Here is an 18,432-nt window from a genome sequence, read left to right as displayed (position 1 = left end):
AGAGGAAGCGCATCAAGTGTAAAGATATCCAATAATGACATGCAGCAGGTAGTTGAGGGTGTACTCTTATTTATTTAAGTACAATAATGTATAAATGGATATAACCGAGGAGCGCTGGCCGGCGCTCTGCTCTCCGCGGTGATCGGCGCGCTACTGCCTGCGCGCGCACCCGGCGCCAACATGGCCGCCGTACGTCACGTCGGCGTGACGTAAATAAACTAGAACGCTACATATCTCCCCCTTTTACCAAACACAAGTTCAGTCACTTACAATTCGTTGTCTAGTTAAAAGTCTCGAAATCTGGATGGCCTTACGACTTGTCTACCGCTTCTGGTTACCTTACCAGTGTTCTCTCGAGTCCCTTGACACTGTGTTCCGGTATCTTCTGTTCCTTCGCTCACCGCTCCATCACTGTTCACATTTCCTCCCGGCATGTCCATCTCAGCTCCCTGGGTCTCGCTCCCTTCTTCACCTTCTCGCGCCTCCGCTGCACTTTCTCCATCATCCTGCTCACTTCCACTTGGCCTACTTTCCACATTCAAATCATCCATGTCTTCACCTTCCGTGTCCCTTCGTCCCCATCTCATTATCTTGTTGCACCGGGCCATGCGGTCCTGCGACCACACATTTCCGTCGCTAAGTAGAGCCGCTCGATCGTATACTTCCTGGACTTGCATCGGCTTGCTATACTTGCTGTCTCCTTTCTTTTGTAGAGTGGCTAGCTTTACTCTCACCCACTCTCCCTTTTCCAGGCCAGTCTCCTTCACATTCCTCCGTTTGTTGTAGTGGTTGGTGTAGATTGTTTGTGCTCTTTCTAGGTTGGCCCTTACTACTGCAGGGGACCACTCACTGGTTACCACCTTCTCCTTCCAGATCCTGTTGTCGTGCGTGAAGGGTTCACGTCCTCTCAATATTTGAAACGGGCTGTACCCCGTGCTTGTGGGAGTTATCCGGTAGGCCCACGCCATGTTCTCTAGCGCTTTTTCCCAGTCCTGATTGCTGGATATGGCCGCTTGTATGGCTCCCATCACTACTCTGTTAAATCGTTCTACTAGGCCATTTCCTGCTGGGTGGTAAATTGCCGTGTGTTTGATGGTGATGCCGTTTCTTACCATGCATTGCTTCCATCTCTCTGATGTGAATTGTGGCCCATTGTCGCTTAAGATGGACTTGGGGATTCCTTCCCTAGTGAACGTTTCAGACAAAAACTTCAAGATGTTCTCAGCGTCCATGGATTCGCTCACCTTTATCTCTGGCCATTTGGAATATCGGTCTATGAGGACACACACATACTTTTGTGTGCCCTGATCGTCTAGCACCGGTCCTAAGATGTCTATGGACAGCTCTTCCCACGGGTTGGAGGGATTGTCGAACTTTCCAAGAGCTGGACGTAGTGGTCTCAATGTTTTGTCCGCTCCTTGACATTGTGAGCACTCCCTGACGTGCCTCTCTGCTCTTATGTCCATACCTGGCCACCAGTAATTTTGTTTCGATCTGGCCTTGAGCTTTCCTATGCCCAAATGGCCTTCATGTAATAATTCCAATAACTTAGTGATGAGGTTCCTTGGGGGAATCACCTTGTCTCCCCTGTAAATGAATATCCCCTTATCTCCTACTGACAGTTCCTCCTTTACTTCATAATATGGCCTCAGGTTCGTCTTCACGTTTCTCTTGTCTTGCCATCCTTGTATGATATGCACCTTCACTTCCTTGATGTCGATATCTTCTTCATACGCTTCGGTCCATTCTTGTTGGCTGATGAGCCTCTCTTGGTCTTCTATGAGGGCTACCATCTCTCCTTTGTCTGCAGGGTCTTCCTCTCCAGGCTCCATGGCCGCTGCTCTACTCAAGTAGTCCGCCACTCGGTTCTTGTTCCCAGGGATGTATTCAACATCGTACCTGAATTCTAGCAACTTTAAGGACATTTTGGATATCCTGGGTGTGGCGCTGGCGTGTCTGCACGATGTTAGTACTTTCACCAATGGTTTGTGATCTGTCTTGAGCAGGAATCGGGTACCCCACAAGAATTGCCGGAACCTCGTCATGGCCCACACCACCGCTAGCATCTCCTTCTCAATGACGCTGTATTTGCTTTCGGTATCCGTCAAAGCCCTGGATGCGAAGCTGATTGTCTCCATGTCCCCTCTTCCTCGGTCTTGCATCAGTACAGCGCCCAGCCCTTTGTCACTGGCGTCGGTGGTGAGCACCGTGGTGCCCTGTGGGTCGTACCCTTTGAGCGGTATGGCTCCTGAGACTTCCTTCTTGATGGTTTCAAACTCTGCTTGGGCTTCCGGTGTCCACTGGAACGCTGTACTCTCTCTGGTCAGCAACCTCATGTTGTAGGTCTTCGAGGCGAAGTGTACTACGAATTTACTATAGTACTCCGCCATTCCCAAGAACGACCTGACTTCTTCCTTGTTCTTGGGGGGCGGTGCTTCCGCGATGGCCTTCACGTTTTCAGCCTTTGGTGTGACGCCTTGTTGTCCTATTTCATGGCCTAGGTATGTCACCGATTGCAGGCCCAACCGACATTTTGACCATTCTGCCGTGAGGCCCTTGACTTCCAGTGTCTGTAGCACTTTATCCAGTTTCCGGTCATGATCCATCCTATCACACCCCATCACTAGGATGTCGTCCTGGAAATACTGGACTCCCTCGCAGTCTCTGAATAGTTGGTGCATCATCTTCTGAAAGACTGCAGCCGCTGAGGCCAGTCCAAACGGCATTCGACAGAACCGATAGCACCCAAATGGGGTGATGAAGGATGTGAGGCTTTTGCTGTCCGGATGCAGGGCTATTTGGTGGTAGGCTGAGGTTAAGTCAATTGTGGAGTACCACCTTACTCCTCTGGTCTTGGCCAGCATCTCTTCAATTCTGGGGAGGGGGAATTTTTCCACTACGATGTTTTATTCAGTTCTCTTAGTTCCACACAGAGCCTGACCTTCCCGTTGGGCTTCATTACGACAACTAGGGGCGCCAGCCATTCCGCACAGGTGATTGGTTCTATTATACCCTACCTCTCCAATTCTTGGAGTTCCGTCTGGACTGCTTCTCTCACTGCTATGGGTACGTTCCTCACCTTGTGTGCAACTGGGATGGCTCCTTCCTTAAGCACTTTCTTATGTTGGAACTTTTCCATTCTGCCCACGGTGCCTCCGAACACTTTCAGGTAGTTCTTCTTCCATCTGTTCATGTCCGGCCATACCTCCTGTTCTGTGAGTAAAATTTGTTCCTTCCCTCCAGGGTCTAGTTTTATTCCCAGGTCTCCCTGGTCTAGCCATCCTAGGACGGAGGGTCCTTTTTCCGCGACGTATAGTTTGCACCATGCAGATCGACCTCTGAACTCAAATAGCAGGCGCCGGAATCCCAACATGGGAATGCGATCACCATTGTAGGTGACCGGTCGAATGTCTAATTTCTCCAATTCTGGGCCCAGCCGGGGTTGGAACTCTACTTCCCATACTGCCCGTTGAATAATGGTGAATGGAGATCCGGTGTCTGCCACCACTGTGATGGTGATGCCGCCCATGGACATGTCTAGGACAGGTTTGGTCGATCTTTCCCCATCCACACTTAGTACCTGGTCGTATATGCATAAGACGGTGACCACTTCTTCTTCTGGGACTTCCTCCGGGTCTTCATCGCCTTGCTCGACATATTTCACCATTCCTTTTTGCTGTTTCTTCCGGCACACCTTCTCGTAGTGGCCTATGATGCCACAGTTTAGGCATTTGGCTCGGAACGCCGGACATCTCCTATCATGTGCTTCATGGGCCCAACTTCCACACCTGTAGCACGTTTTCTTGCTCTCGTTGTACACCTGCTTCCCTTGTCATCTGTTGGTTCCTTTGGTCCCTGGCGTCTTGCTTCTTTGGTCTTTGCGGTGTTCATCTTCTTGTACCCTGTTCACCATGGTCGGGGCGGCCACTTCTTTCTTGGTTGCGTTTGCGCACCTCCGTGCGAGTTCCGCCCTCTTCACAATAACCAATACGTCTTTGAGTGTAGTGTTGCCACTCGTCCACAGCTTGTCTTGTACATTTGCGCTTGTGGTGTGCATGACGATTTGGTCTTTGATGAACTCGTCCTCCCATAGTGCGTATTTGCACGTGGCCGCCAGTTTCCTCAGGGCCGCTACATATTCTTCGACAGTTTCTCCCGCCTTTTGTTTCCTTTGCTGGAAATTGTATCTGTCCACTGAGACGCAGATGGTGGGGCGATAACGTTCATCTAGGTCTTCCACTGCATGCGCATACACGTCGTCGTCGGTATCTTCTCTTTTTTTCGGTACCAGACTTTTGTATATTCTGAGTCCCTCTGGACCTAAATTCAGCAACAGGATACGTTTCTTTCTCTGAGGGGTGAACTTTTCTTCATTCTCATCCTCTAGGAACCCTATGAAATTGTCTATATATTCTTTCCAGTCCTCCCACTTCATCAGTGGGTCTCCGGGTTTCGGCAGGAATTGCACTGGCGCAATCGCATACCCCGCCGGTGTAGTCATCTTCGCTTCCTTGGTGACTGTAGTGTCAGTGCTTTTGCCTGTGGGGCTGCCTGGGGTGCTGTCCTTGATCCCTGTGTGCGTGTTTCTCTGGGGACTCCTGGTGCTGGTCCCCACTTCCTCCTCTTTGGTAGCCAGCGCTACACCCCCTAGGCGTTGTTTTACAGGGACTTGGTGCGTGTGTCCTTGACTGTGCAGTGATTTCGCTGCCTTTCTGGCCTATACGCCGCCTCTGTGATTGGCTGTGGCACTGCCACGCTCCTCGGGTTCACTGTACCTCCGTGGGTCCTGCCGTGTCTGGATGTGCTGTCTCATCGGTTGGGTTGCGCCAGGTAGACCTTCTCTGTGTCTGGTGGGCCAGATGACCGTGTGCGTGTGTCCTTCTGTGCCTTGTGGCTGCCACGTGGAGTCCAATCTTCCTTCTGTGCTCCTCGTGGTAATCTGATTGTGCCTCCCAGCCTCGTCGCCACTGTAAAGATATCCAATAATGACATGCAGCAGGTAGTTGAGGGTGTACTCTTATTTATTTAAGTACAATAATGTATAAATGGATATAACCGAGGAGCGCCGGCCGGCGCTCTGCTCTCCACGGTGATCGGCGCGCTACTGCCTGCGCGCGCACCCGGCGCCAACATGGCCGCCGTACGTCACGTCGGCGTGACGTAAATAAACTAGAACGCTACATCAAGACTCTAATAACGGCATTCTATTGCATTCCCTGCAGGCCCAACCAGAGCCCTTTAAAGGAGAGCCCTCAGAGGAATCCCCGGAGGCGTGGCCGATGACGTTTTCCTTCGGCCACCAACCCGGCGAAGATAGGGAAACAAGAAAGGCGGCGCCAGGCTTGGACGAGAAAGCAGCGTCTCAGGAGTAGAGAGCGTCGGAAGTGGGAAACTTGGTGAGCAGCGATGAACGGAGAGAGGAGGAGAAGAAAAGCCTGGCCGGAGAGAAAGACGTCCAGCCAGGAGGCCTTCGAGACCGCGTTCTGCCCCGCCGCCCTTCAGGGGGAGGGTGGCTCGGCAAGGTACGGGTGAAATTACAGGGGTTTTCTGGGCACGGGTAGGGGAGGGGAAACGCGAGGGAGGTCACAATCGGACTCACTTGGGGCTCGGCGGTTTGCGGTGATTCTTCCCTCACTCCCCAATGCCCTTAATACAAAGAAAGTTGATTCCCCATTATTTATACTTTGTATTTTTTATTTGTTTTTGTTGTCTTGTTTGGACTTGGCCTCTCCCCTGTACTGGAGCGGTGGGCGCCTTGCAAGGAATAACGATGATACAAGCCTCCCCTTCCCTTGGAGGTCAGTGGACAATAAGAAACGCAGCCGGATTCTGGATAAAGAGTAAAATCGAACTCTGAACTGACATATTCTCTATGTTTTGACTTGTAAAGTGGCAAATAAAGTCTTGTGGTGGTACCTAACTTCTGATCTAGCGTGATTTAGACCCCTTAATATGCGACCCCTTCACAGGCTAATTACTTTGTGAATGTAAATAACAATAAAACATACTTGCAAACTGTGATTACATGCCTGCTTTTCTCAATATTTCACTTAAAAACTTTGCAATTGTATTCCGTTAACAGGCGTAGAGTCACAGGCAATAGGCAATTTGTATAGAGAGGGTCAGTGGAAAGTTCACAAGGTTGTCATTGCCCTCCCACCCCCAGAAATTTAGTGTCTCCTGTGCCCCTGGTCTTTGGTCCTTATCCTTGTTGAAATAACGTTATGGCATTAGAACAAAACAAGTAAGTACATGTACTGGCTTATACAGGTGAGTTCAGGGACAGAGATGGGTGGCGCAAACTTAGCCCGGCCAGGACCCGTGCGTGTCCCATGCGGTGCTGGGGTCTAAGCGCTTTATACTAGGTATCACAAGGGTGGCGCCGCTCAACAACTCACAAGCCCCAGTCTTTGCAGCAAAGTCCCATGGGAGGTGAAGTCCCCCTCTCCTCTCAGCTTGCGCGTCCCAAAAAGATGTTTTATTTCCCAACATGATCCTTATTGTCTATTTTCCTCAATCTGTTGTTATTCTATTCTTACTTTGCAAGGAAGGGCTCCTCTGGGAAGTACTAAATTCTTGAGAGTACCAACAACCACAATCACTGCCTTCTTTGTTTCATATTCTGACCTAGTGTTTCTCCCGACCGTTCACTTTTAACCAATAATGTCTACAAGTGTAGATGTAATGTGACACTTATTTACTGTCACAGATACAGCACTGGATTGACAGGGTGGGCAATCGGCCATTGCCTATTGGGCCTATTGGGCCTAAGGCCTTGGCCAGCAGGTTGGGCCATTTTTGTGAGCTGTAGGTAGAATTACATTTGCCTGGGCCGGCTTAAACTTTGGCCCTTGACCCTACAGGTTGCAGCAGCCTAGGAGGAAACGTCAGAGCTCATAATGGCTGACTCCTTGTGTTGTGCAGTAGGACAACGGTGTTACATTTCCAAAATGTTAATGTACAAGTGTTTTCATTTATTCACTGTTCTAATTCCATTGGAACTCTGATAAAGAATGTTGAACTCCTTGGAGTCAGTTGCACTGCCTCTTTGGAAATGTACAGTCTTGTTGCTGTGCTGCTTACATTATATTCTTATTAAAATTAATTTAATATTAATAATTAGTATTCAAGTTCTTTACATTGGCGACGAGGACCAGGACACTTTTCACAACATTGGAGCAGCACAGAGGAGTTGTGTTCTGGAGAGGAACTTTTGATTTGTGAATATTCAGGAAGAAGGGTATTTATTTTACTGGATGGAAGAGTCTTCTGAAGTAAGGAAATTAATGGACTTATAGTGAGGTAGAAAAACGAATTTCAACACTAAAAGTGAGTGGCCCTCATGCTACACACCGCCCGTCGGTGTGTCTCCTTAACCAATCATTGTACCAATTTCCGCCACGCTGCAGGGAAGCAAACGTCTTTCTGCGGCTCCCCCCCCCCTCGCGAAGTTTTTTTTAAACATTTTTTTTTTATCTGCAACCTGCGAGAGCCATTGCGCCCCACAGGTTGTCCCAAAAGACTCTCAGCCCTTCATCAGCGCCGCTCTCCCTGCTCCACAAAGTTAGGAGCTACCTGGCAGAGCAGCGACTTTTATCCTCAAATTTTACCACCTTAGCGCTCAGGTGGAGCCCCCTGATTGGGAGTTCGAACCTAGAGCCGCCTACCCATTGGTTGCCTTTTGGCGCCACTGGGCACCCTTCTGGCGGGTGGGCATCTCCTTCTGGCTGGCTTCTGGGTGCTTTAGGGTGCTCAGGACCGGTTTTCCGCTGGGGGCACGGCGCGGGTTATGGCACCGGCCCCCGAGCCCCCCCTTGGGGGGGTGAGGTGGCCTCTGCAATTGTGGACAGCACAGTGCACGCACCGCCCGCTCGTGGCCATAGTTGCTCGGCTATGTTTACTAGAGAGGAGTACGGGTACCCTGAACTTCGTACCAAGCAGTTAATGTTGAAACGCGTGTGCATGTCAGAGTGAACCACGTCCCCGCATTCCCATCACACACGGCTGCTGTAAACAGCCCCTCCCCACCACACTACATGTGGCTACTACTAAAGGGTGCCTCCAGGCCCGGGAAAGGACAGCAACAGTGAGAATGTACAAAATGGAACACACACACACTGAGCGAAAAAAGACGTGAAAACAGGAAGTCTAAGCAGAGAATGCAAACATTACTGAGGTACACGCAAGGAGTGTGTACACGCTAACTTGGGGCAGGGGCGTAGGAGACACTAAAATTCTGGGGGGGACAGGGACAACCTAGTTGACTTTCCAGTGACCCTATACAAACCACTGCCCGTTAAACAAATACAATTGCATACTTTCGAAGTGAAATATTGAGAAAAGCAGGCATGTTTTCACAGTTTTCATGTATGCTTTATTGTTATTTACAATCAAATAGTAATCAGACCAAATGTTAAAGATCCATGTATATGAATCTTGCTGCACCAAGCAAACATAGGTCGCTGACTTAGGGTGTGGGCGTAGTGTTTGCAAGTGCATTATGATTTGAAAAGTACCTGCTGCTGCATTTCTGGTCTCCAGCAATGTTCAGGCAACAATAAAAATGTGAAGATAACTTTGGTGATTAATGTTCTTTATTGAGAGAGATCGGAGGTCTGTCTAGTGGAAGTTTTGACTCTTGGTAAGGTAGACACAGTGGGTTAATATGCCTGCTGCAAAGAATGTGTAGCACGCAGATCACAAATTGCATATCATGTAAATTGGTCAGTGAGTTACTGCTTTTGTCTGAGAGATTATTTTGGTATTTGCAGTTTATAAGTTAAAATCCTAACATTGAACATTGAGCTATTAACCGTCATCAAAGAGCTGCATGAAAACTTCAAGGTATAGATTAGAACATTGTGATTTTTACCCAATCTTTCCTTATTCTAAAGTTGGAAAATGGGTCCATTAGGATAGAAATCAATTCTGATTATTAAAGAGAACCCCCCCAACCATGGTGTTATGTTTTAAATTCTGAGTTTGAGCTTCTTTAGTGTTGCAAAGCCGTACATCACAAAGGGTTACAAACACGGTTATTCTATGGCCGCACGTATAGATGGGAGTCAAGCACTCTTAGAAACGATGCATACAGGTGATAGACATGGGGGGGTGTAGACAAACACGAGGATAAGTACACGGGCATGTGTACGCATCAGAAGGATATCTGAAGGTCGTAATCCATTTTGTATTCAGCGTGTGCCGAGACAATGCAGGGGAGGCACACGCAGACATGGGGTGCACAGAGGGGGTACACATTTGGGTACACGGGACATAGACTGCACAGGGGTACACAGGCATGCTCACAGTTTAGAAGGATACATGAAGGTTGTGTTCCCTGTGTATTCTCCGTGTGCAGGGTGCAGTTTGTGCAGCCACTGAGCACGCCCCAGTGCAACCCTCATGCACGCCCCCTGCGCCCTCTCATTGGTGGGTAGTCTGTGCACGGGGTTGGTGCCCTTCTCCACTGCCTGCACACGCAGCCTAGGACCAAGGGCCAAAGGGGGTTCGAGGGTACCGCTCATGGGTATTCGCACATACTACTTTAAATAACCTACTAATTCAGAGGGATCTGAGCTTTTTGTTAACCCCAGAATGCACTAGGGTGTCATTCAGTATTCACGTTAATATCCAGAACGGATATCGCCGTGCTGGGACGTTACCGATGTATATAAACGTGGAAACCCAATATACCCTTGTAGGCTTGGGCAGTCGATAATCAGGATAAAGGATGGCTACATGGGATTCTGTTTTTAAAATCTTACTCAATTATTTTTATATTTTTGGTTCATACAATAGAACCCAACGTATCCTCAGGATAGCTGAACATATTAGTTGAATAATTTTGTAACAAACCAATACATTCGTTATTGAGAAAGGTAAAAAGCACACAGCAGTGGAGGGTTTTGTTTAAAAGAATTGTTTATATTGATATAAATCACAAAATGAATTGATGGGGATAAAAATTGAACAAAACTAATCAATAACCATCATGAATAGCAACACATGAATCTTAAATTGACAATTCATAACAGTAAGATCAACTCCATTGAGTAAATAAGGAAACCAAATTCACAAATGTATCCTGGTGTCCTATAGTAAGAATAACTGAGGAGATGATCCTTATGTCGACGTTTCGGTCTTTCGGGCTGTCATCAACAAGACCATCATCAGGACTAGATTTTTCGAATATAACCCCTTGGATCAACCCAGAAAATTATAGTGGATCTGTGGGTATTATATGGTTTTTCAATCTGGAGTGATTCTGGATGTAATCTGAATTCAATGTCTTGGACAGTTAACGTTTACGTCTTCAAGGTGGGCCCTTGTTCGGCTAATTCAAAGTAATTTACAAAAGCGGAAAAAGGGAACCTGGATTAATTGAAGTAGGTTCCAGTGTTTTCGAGCGGTCAGCGATTCTAAAAATAAGTCAATCTCGCTGTCGGGCGTAATCAAAAAAGCCAAATTTCGAGAGAGGTAGCAGAGGTTCGTCAATCACTCCTTAACTAGCAAGAAAGGAATCGGGAGTCGTCGGACAACTTACCGATGTGGCACCGAAGACCAGGGTCGGATTGAGATCACAATTTGGCCCGGGCACTGACGAAAATAGTGGCCCACGTTCAGGGGGCGTGGCATATATTTAAGGGGCGTGGTCCACATTCAAGTGGCGTGCCCTTTCATGAAACACTATTTGGTTACTCTTTGAGGTTTAATTCGTACAGAAACATTTAGTAAATTAAGCCTTTTAAAGCTTACAGAGCAAGTAACATTGGTAAAGATTAGGAGCACTGCAGTTCTGATAACTGAAAACTTACTTGCAGTCTTAACGCCCTGCACAATGTCGTAAGATACTCTTTCCAAACCAGCTATGTCCTAGACTCTAATCATCACATAAATCAGAAATCTAGTACAAAGTCAAGGAGAAAGGGTAAGACTGGAATCTCTGGGAACATAACATGTAATAACAAAAGTAAGAATTCACAAATGAGGAAAAGGCAGTCTGGGGTGTAAAGAATGCTGAAAAAATGTATCTGTGCAATCTAGTCATAAATTTATTTCACAGCCACCAGGTGATGTCTATATACAAAAAACACAGTTTTATTCATATCTGTTGCTGCCTTCAAGTCTGGGCCATGAGGAGACTGAGGATTACTCAATTAACCATGAAAATGATAGAAAATCTGCAAAAAGGAATTCTAACCTGAACATGCTAGAAAAGTGAATTCTTCTGCACAGAGAAAGAAGTGCCAAGTTTGCAAATTTTGCTTAGGCCTCGAACAAGGCTTAGCTTAGACTGAGGCTAAACAGCTCTCTTTTGAGAAAGCACATTACACAAAGTCTTAGACATGTCCTGAAATCAACACACAAACATGTGGCCACATTCTGGCCTAGAACCTAAAATAGAGTACAGTCAGACCTACACACTACAAACAAAAACTAACCAAAACTTACTAATTCATATTTTTGGCATATAGAGAAATATGCCCCTGTTGCGCATTTTGGATGAGGCCTTTAAAATAAAGTTACATTGTTAACTGGCAGACAAATGAATCAGTAAATTGTGCAAAGAAATGGTAAACAAAATGGTTCCTACCTGTTCCTTCTTGCTTCAGAGGAAGGGATCAGCTAGCAACACATTGTATTTCTGGGTGCTGGATGTGGCAAGTCAAGTAAACCTTTGAGGAAGACCTACTGCACTGAGTCTAGTGCAGTATTTTCTGGATTCGGTGGGACGACGATTGAGGCACACTAGATGTAGCTTTGAGTACTGCTTTACTCAGCCTACTTTGGTCAGCCCTGTGGAGAGTGGGATGCCAAGGGGATTAGATGGCCCCTCTTGAGTTAGAGCTTGGCAGTGTGGTGCATCTGGTTAGAAAAGTAACCAAATAGAAAAGGCAGGGTGAACACTCTGTAGTTCTGAATGGGAGGGTCAGGACTAGGGTGACCAACTGGCATGTGTGCAAATTCAGGATGGGGAGTGTAAAAATTCAGGACAAAGGGTCAAAATTCAGAACAAAACTTCTGGACAATAAGTAAGTTTTACAGACCCATCAGAGGAGGTTGCGCATTATTATGTAAGTAAGTAAAAAGACAACCATTTAAGCACTAGTCAAAATAGGTGTATATCAGGTTGAACCAATCGTGTACTTCACGGTTTTTCAGTATGCACGCAGCTTTGATCAACTGTGCAGGTCTTTTTGTGATATTTCATATGATAATAATCTATATATATGGTTATAGCACTGGGTTGTCCAGTCTGATATTTTGTTTACAATTCATGGTTCTGAGCAGGCATGTTTGGTGAGAGAAATGGTAGGGAAGATCTGCTTGGATAGTCATTGTGAGATGTAAAGTGGCAAACATAAGATGCCGCTAATCCAGATCCAAACACATTCAACCATTTGCAAACCTATCCATCATGTATTCTTCCATCCATCATTTCACTCATCCATCCCTCCATCCACCCTTTTACTCATCCATCCATTATCCACCCATTCATCCACTCTTCCACCCATCCATCCATTCACTCATCCATCCATTTACCCTTTCACCCATCCAGCCACCCTTTCACTTACTCATCCATCCACCCAGTCACTCATCCTTCCACACATTCACCCTTTCAGTCATCCATACATCCATCCTCACTTTTTCTCTCCATCCACCCTTTCACCCAATCCATCCCTTCACTCATCCATCTAGCCATTTTCCCTCTCACCCATCCAGCCATCCTTTCACTTTCTTATCCATCCACCCAGTCACTCATCCTTCCACCTATTCACCTTTTCAGTCACCCATCCCCCCTTTCTCTCTCCATCGACCCTTTCACTTAGCCATCCATCCTTCCTTCCATCCACCCAACTATCCATCTACTCATCCACTCATGCATCCATCCATTGACCCTATCACTCATCAATCCTTTCAATCATTCATCCATCTTTTCTCTCATCTATCCTTTCACTCCTTCACTCATCTATCCAATCTTTTGCCCATTTACCCTCCCTATCACTCACTCATCCATCCTTACGGCCACCCTTTCACACATCTGTTCATCCATTCACTCTTTCACTTATCAATTAATCAATCCGTCCATCATTTCACTCATCCATCCACCCATTCTCTCTCATCATCCATCCATTCACCCTTTCATTCATCCATTCACCCTTTCACTGATATGGACATGTTTTTATAAAGTGTCATCTTTAATTGTCATGCTCCCTTTACAGATTCATAAAGCATGAACAAATGGTTATTTTTTATAGTTGTTTTACCATTTGGCAGTTTTATATAGTGTAAATTCAGCCCAAGACAAAGGCTATTTGAGTTCTATTCATGAGTACCAATTACAGTACACATGATCTGATTTTTTATTTAAGGGCCTGGGCGAGGAAGTGATCTGCCCAGAATCACAGGTTGTTGAGCAGACGCTGGGACTCAAACTTGAATCCCCATCTCGGCAACTCTGGCGTTAGGCCACCTATGTCTATGCACAGACAAGGAATGAAAGAGGGAGGATACTATTCCTGCGCAGGACACAAGGCCAAGGTGACAATGGCCTACATGCTGAGCAACTGAAAAACCAGCAAGGCCCTTTCCATCACAAAATTATTCGAGCCCTCCAGCACAGGAGCACCTGAAAAACAGCGAAGCCCCTGCTATTACTAACATACTCAGCCCTCCTCAGACATTCAGCTCAGGAGCACATGAACAGCAGTAAGGCCCCTGCAATTTGTAAATTAATCAGCACAAAACACAACTGCTGGATCATCCAGAGTAGGCAGGAGGGGGGTGGGGGGGCTAAGGTGAATATTGTGCGCTTTCAAAACATCCCCTGGCCCCCACAGCCAGACCCATTCTTCCTCGCCCACTGTGCCCTGAATGTGAATGGCTGTGGGCGAGGTGTTAAGACTAACACTGTTTCCCCGGCTGCGTGGGCCCCAGGGGGGCCAAGGTGAAAATGGCTCAAAAGGCCTGAGCAACACCTGGTCCCCCGGGGAGGCTGATTCTTGTAAACAATCACCCCTACCCAGCCCAGCCTCAGCGTGATTGCTTTGCAGGGCAGGGGGTGCAGTAGAGGCCACAGCTGATAATCGCTGTATGGCCGCACAGTGAAGCGCTTTCATTTCTGTCTCTGTCTCCGTGCCCTCTGCGGGCCGTTTTTTTCTCCCCTTTCCCAGTCGACAGTGAGCAGACAGCAGAGAGCACTCTCCGTGGACTGGGAAAGGGGAGAAAAAAAATTGCCCACAGAGGGCACTGAAACACTGGCCCTTCGGCCGATGCCCGCAGTGCCAATCCGCCCCTGCCGAAGACCACACACACACCATTAAAAAGTTTACAAATTATGAATGCCAGAGGGAGAGAGGCATTCAGTTCTGGCAGTGAGTTGTAGAGATTGGACGCACCTCCAGTTCTCTGTTTTTGGGCACTGCGAGGAGAGGGTGAAAGCATCTCTGCAGACAAGGTTAAGTAAATACATTGTGGCATCCATGGGGTTTTGTTTTAAGATGGCAAGTAAAAAGCCACGAGCATGCCACCGGTACAGTCAACGACAACTACCAGTACCATTAACTGGTTGCAGTACATGTTGTATTTTCTGCCATCTACTTGTGGGTCCAGAATTTAAGGGTTTTCCGCACTTCACCCTGAAGTCTACAAGACACACCCCGCCCTAAAATATCTGCTTGGTCTGATTGTGAGTCAAATGTCATGTAAACAGCGCAGTCAAAGGGTGCCGTCTAAATATTTCAACCATATTTCTGAAGACCGCCAGATAATAGTTTTAAGGTCATCAGACAGCCACTCCGCATTCGTAACGACAATGAAACTAGTCTCCCAAATTGAGGAAACAAAACACTACTGCTGACCTCACCTCACCCAGAATATTTATTAGCCCCCCCCGGAATTTGGTTCTACTTGCGCCTCTGCCTCAGACAACTACGTGATGAGCTCGGGGGAGTAATGAGGGTTGGACGCTAGTTGTTTATAAGCAAGCACATCCACCTGAGGGCGTCTAGGCACTAGAAGTCCTAGAAGCAGATGAAGTGCTCGCCATGACGCAGAGTTTTCTGTTTTAGAGCTGCTCCACTTGGATTGGCTGACCTGACTTCCTGCTGTTGTAAAAGGTTTATTCTTGCAATCAAAAAGAGAGAGAGGAACTAGAACAGATAGTTCATTTCCCCTGGGGTTAAATGTGTAAACAACAAGAACTAGCTATTAGAGTAGAGTTTGCGTACTATGTGTTTAGTATGGCAAACCATTTGGTTTGTTAGGAAGGCCCTCACCCACCAGCCTAGCTGGTGGCATGCTTCATCATCGGGCCCCACCTCAGGCACCGAGTGCGCCTCAGGTGTGCTGCGACGCCAGACTACTGCGGAGCGGTTTTTTTGGAAGGTGAGTGTGCAGTGTAGGTGTGCTGTGTGAGGTTTAAAATGCTGTCCTTGGGGTCCCAAAGTAGTAAGTTTATTAGCGGGCCCCATGCAGAGAAAAAGAAACAAAGGCTAGGGACGTGTAGGGGTAGACTTATGGTCTCCCACGCCCAGTGTGGCAGACTAGTTTTAGCCAGGCTTTCTATTTAAACTGGCTTTCATCAGGGCCTTTTATGTGCGGGTGTATTTACAGGGATATATAGGTTTCAGTACCCTGAATGTGTGACACACGCTAGGGTGCTCTATGTGTGAGAGGTGTTTCCTCTCTCCGTTTGTACCTGTAAGGAAAAAGTAGGACAGGACAAACAGAAAAAACACATATATGTTTAAAACACGCAAATTATTCAACCACATATGTCGTGGCAGGGCGCCCGGTGCCTAGAAGTGAGCGGATAAGGCATGGGTGTTTAGTGCTAGTGGCGAAACGTGGTAAATGCCGGTTTTGTGGAATAAGCGGTAATGGTGCTAATACCTAGTCGCGACAAATAGTAATGAAATTGCGGCGAGAGAAAAGAGGCACTTTCATTAGTAATGTTGTGCTTACTCCTATCTACAGGGGACAAACTCCCAGGGTCTCCTGCTGGTAGGTAGGGACTCTATGCACTCTTAAAAGATAAAGGAGAAGAAAGAAAGAGTATGAGCAGTTGTGGCTAAGCGCTACAAGCGGTAATGACCTGCTTGCACAGTCACGGCCAAAGGCAGCGCGACTGGCGGCTGTACCGCAAGCTTGACAGAGCCTTCCCACTTACTTGCTATGGTCTCCTGACCCGCTGAAATACCTGTTGTCCGGCCGGGGAATCCCATGGCCGGCAGGTTAAATACCCAGTGCTGTATGCAGATGTTGCTCGTTAGAAGCTGGGTGGGGATGGTGTGAGAAGCGTTTCCTCAGCTGCGATTGGTGCGTTCCTAGTGGGCATGTTCCAATGTGAGTAGCGTCTGTAAAGAAAACATAGAAGAAATACTTTCGAGCCCTAATGCACGAGAACTATGAATGTTGAGAGTTTGTTTCCCAGGCATTAAAACGCATTATGTTAAGAGCAACCAGTGGTTTTCAGAGTAATGTGCCAGAGCACTATGAGTGATGGTAAAATCAATGCTTGTTGCTGTCAGGTCAAAAACCAGTGGTTAGCAGAGTAATGCGCCAGAACGCTATGAGTGATGGAAGCAATGCTTGTTGCTGTCTGGTCAAAAATTGTGTATGGACTTTCCAGCGGGTCTGGTTGTCCAAATATTATGGTATACATGTAGTTGTGCTGATAAGAGGCGCATAGAATGGCTGGTAAGGAGATCTTTTACCAGAATAGGGGGGTGTCTGGGCTATGGTGCATGTGTATGCCCAGTGCCTAATTGTTGCGTCCATAATGTGGCATGTGTATGTTGGTAAGCATGTAGTGGCCCACGTTGTTTTGGATAATTTTGTATGGGGGTCAGTTGTGAAGCATGTGAGGCTTGTTCTGTCCCATTACAAGGGGCATATGGCTATCCTAAGGTCAAGTGTTGGCGATTGGCAGGGCCTCTGTTAGGCCAGGGGGTGCCAGCGGGGTCACAGTCGTTATCAATAGGCTTCCTGTCACTTGTTTAGGCTATTCCACGGGATATTGTCATTGAGGCCTTCAAGGTGGGTGGATAATCTATAAATTCAGCGTTGTTCCTTCAGTAGTAGGTTTTTCTCATTGTCGCGTCGACAGGGATTTGCTCAATTACTGTCCACCGTATGTATGTCCTGTTTGGAGGAACTGGTCCGTGAGTTTGCTGATGGTTTTTGTGCACCGAATAGTGCTTGGGTGTTCCGTGAACATTTGTGTGCACACTTTCTTTGTGGTCAATACAACGTATCTCAATTGGCATGGACATACAATTAGATATATAAGGTTTGCCGAATTGCAATTGGTGTGTTTCAATTGGTGCCACGTTCTCCTGGGTTCCAGTTCTAGGGTCTTGCTGTGCTGAGTGAGATGACAGACGCTGCAGTCACCACTGGGGGAGTGGCCTGTGACTCTAGGTAGCCCCCATGTGGTGTGTATTGTGGGGGTTGTGGTGGGTTCACTTTTCTTTTGTCGTGTGGCCACAAGTTGATCCTTTATACTGCTGGATTTCTTGTAGGCAAAGAGAGGTTGTTCCCATTTCCGGTTTCCAATGTTCAGGATCCTCCAGTTCTTTCTAATTATCCTAGCCACTTGGGTAGAGATGCTGTGGTAGGTTGTGACACAAGTGAGTGGGGAGGCATCATTTGGTCTATCTTGTGTCTCCAATAAGGCTTCTCAGTTTTGTTTTTTTGCACGTTTTTTGGTGTTTTCTATAATTCTCTTTCCGTAGCCTCGTTGTTGTAATTTCTTGGCTAGATCACTGACCTGTTTGTTGTAGTCCTGTCTGGTACTGCAATTACGCCTGATGGGTAAAAACTGCCCGAAGGGCAGATTTTCCCTGATTGGGTGAGGGTGGAAGCTCCCACAGTGCAGTAATGAGTTCCTGGCCGTGGGTTTGTAATAGGTTGTGGTGGCAAGTTTGCCATCTCTGGGTTCAATCAGTAAGTCAAGGAACGGCAATTCTTTGCGGCTGCTGGTGGCAGTGAAGCGCAGGAATTGGTCTTGCTCGTTCAGCCAGGTGAGGAAGAGGCTCATTGCTTCTTCACTGTCATTCCAGATTAGTAGGATGTCGTCGATGTAACGGCGCCAAAAGGCTATTGAACCTTTGAACGGGTTGGTGGGTGCCAGGATGTGTGTTAATTCCAAGTTGTAGACATAGAGTTCGGCCACACTGTGGGCAAAAACACTGCCCATTAAGGTGCCATTGGTTTGGAGGTAGTATGTGCCTTCAAATTCAAAGTAGTTCTCCTTGAGAGCTAGTCTTGCGCAATACAGAATGAATTCTCTTGGTGTTGTGTGCTCCCATTGGCATCTTGTGAGCGTTTCCTCGAGTACTTTGAGTGTGGCATCCTGGGGTAACATTGTGCACAGGCTCTCGACGTCCAGGCTGACCAGTAGTTGGATAGCGGGGTCAAAATCCATTT

Source organism: Lissotriton vulgaris, chromosome 4_1 (assembly GCF_964263255.1).
Source record: "Lissotriton vulgaris chromosome 4_1, aLisVul1.2, whole genome shotgun sequence".
NCBI classification, from domain to species: domain Eukaryota; kingdom Metazoa; phylum Chordata; class Amphibia; order Caudata; family Salamandridae; genus Lissotriton; species Lissotriton vulgaris.
The sequence above is the reverse complement of the archived record's forward strand: the minus strand, read 5'-3'. Positions refer to the sequence as shown.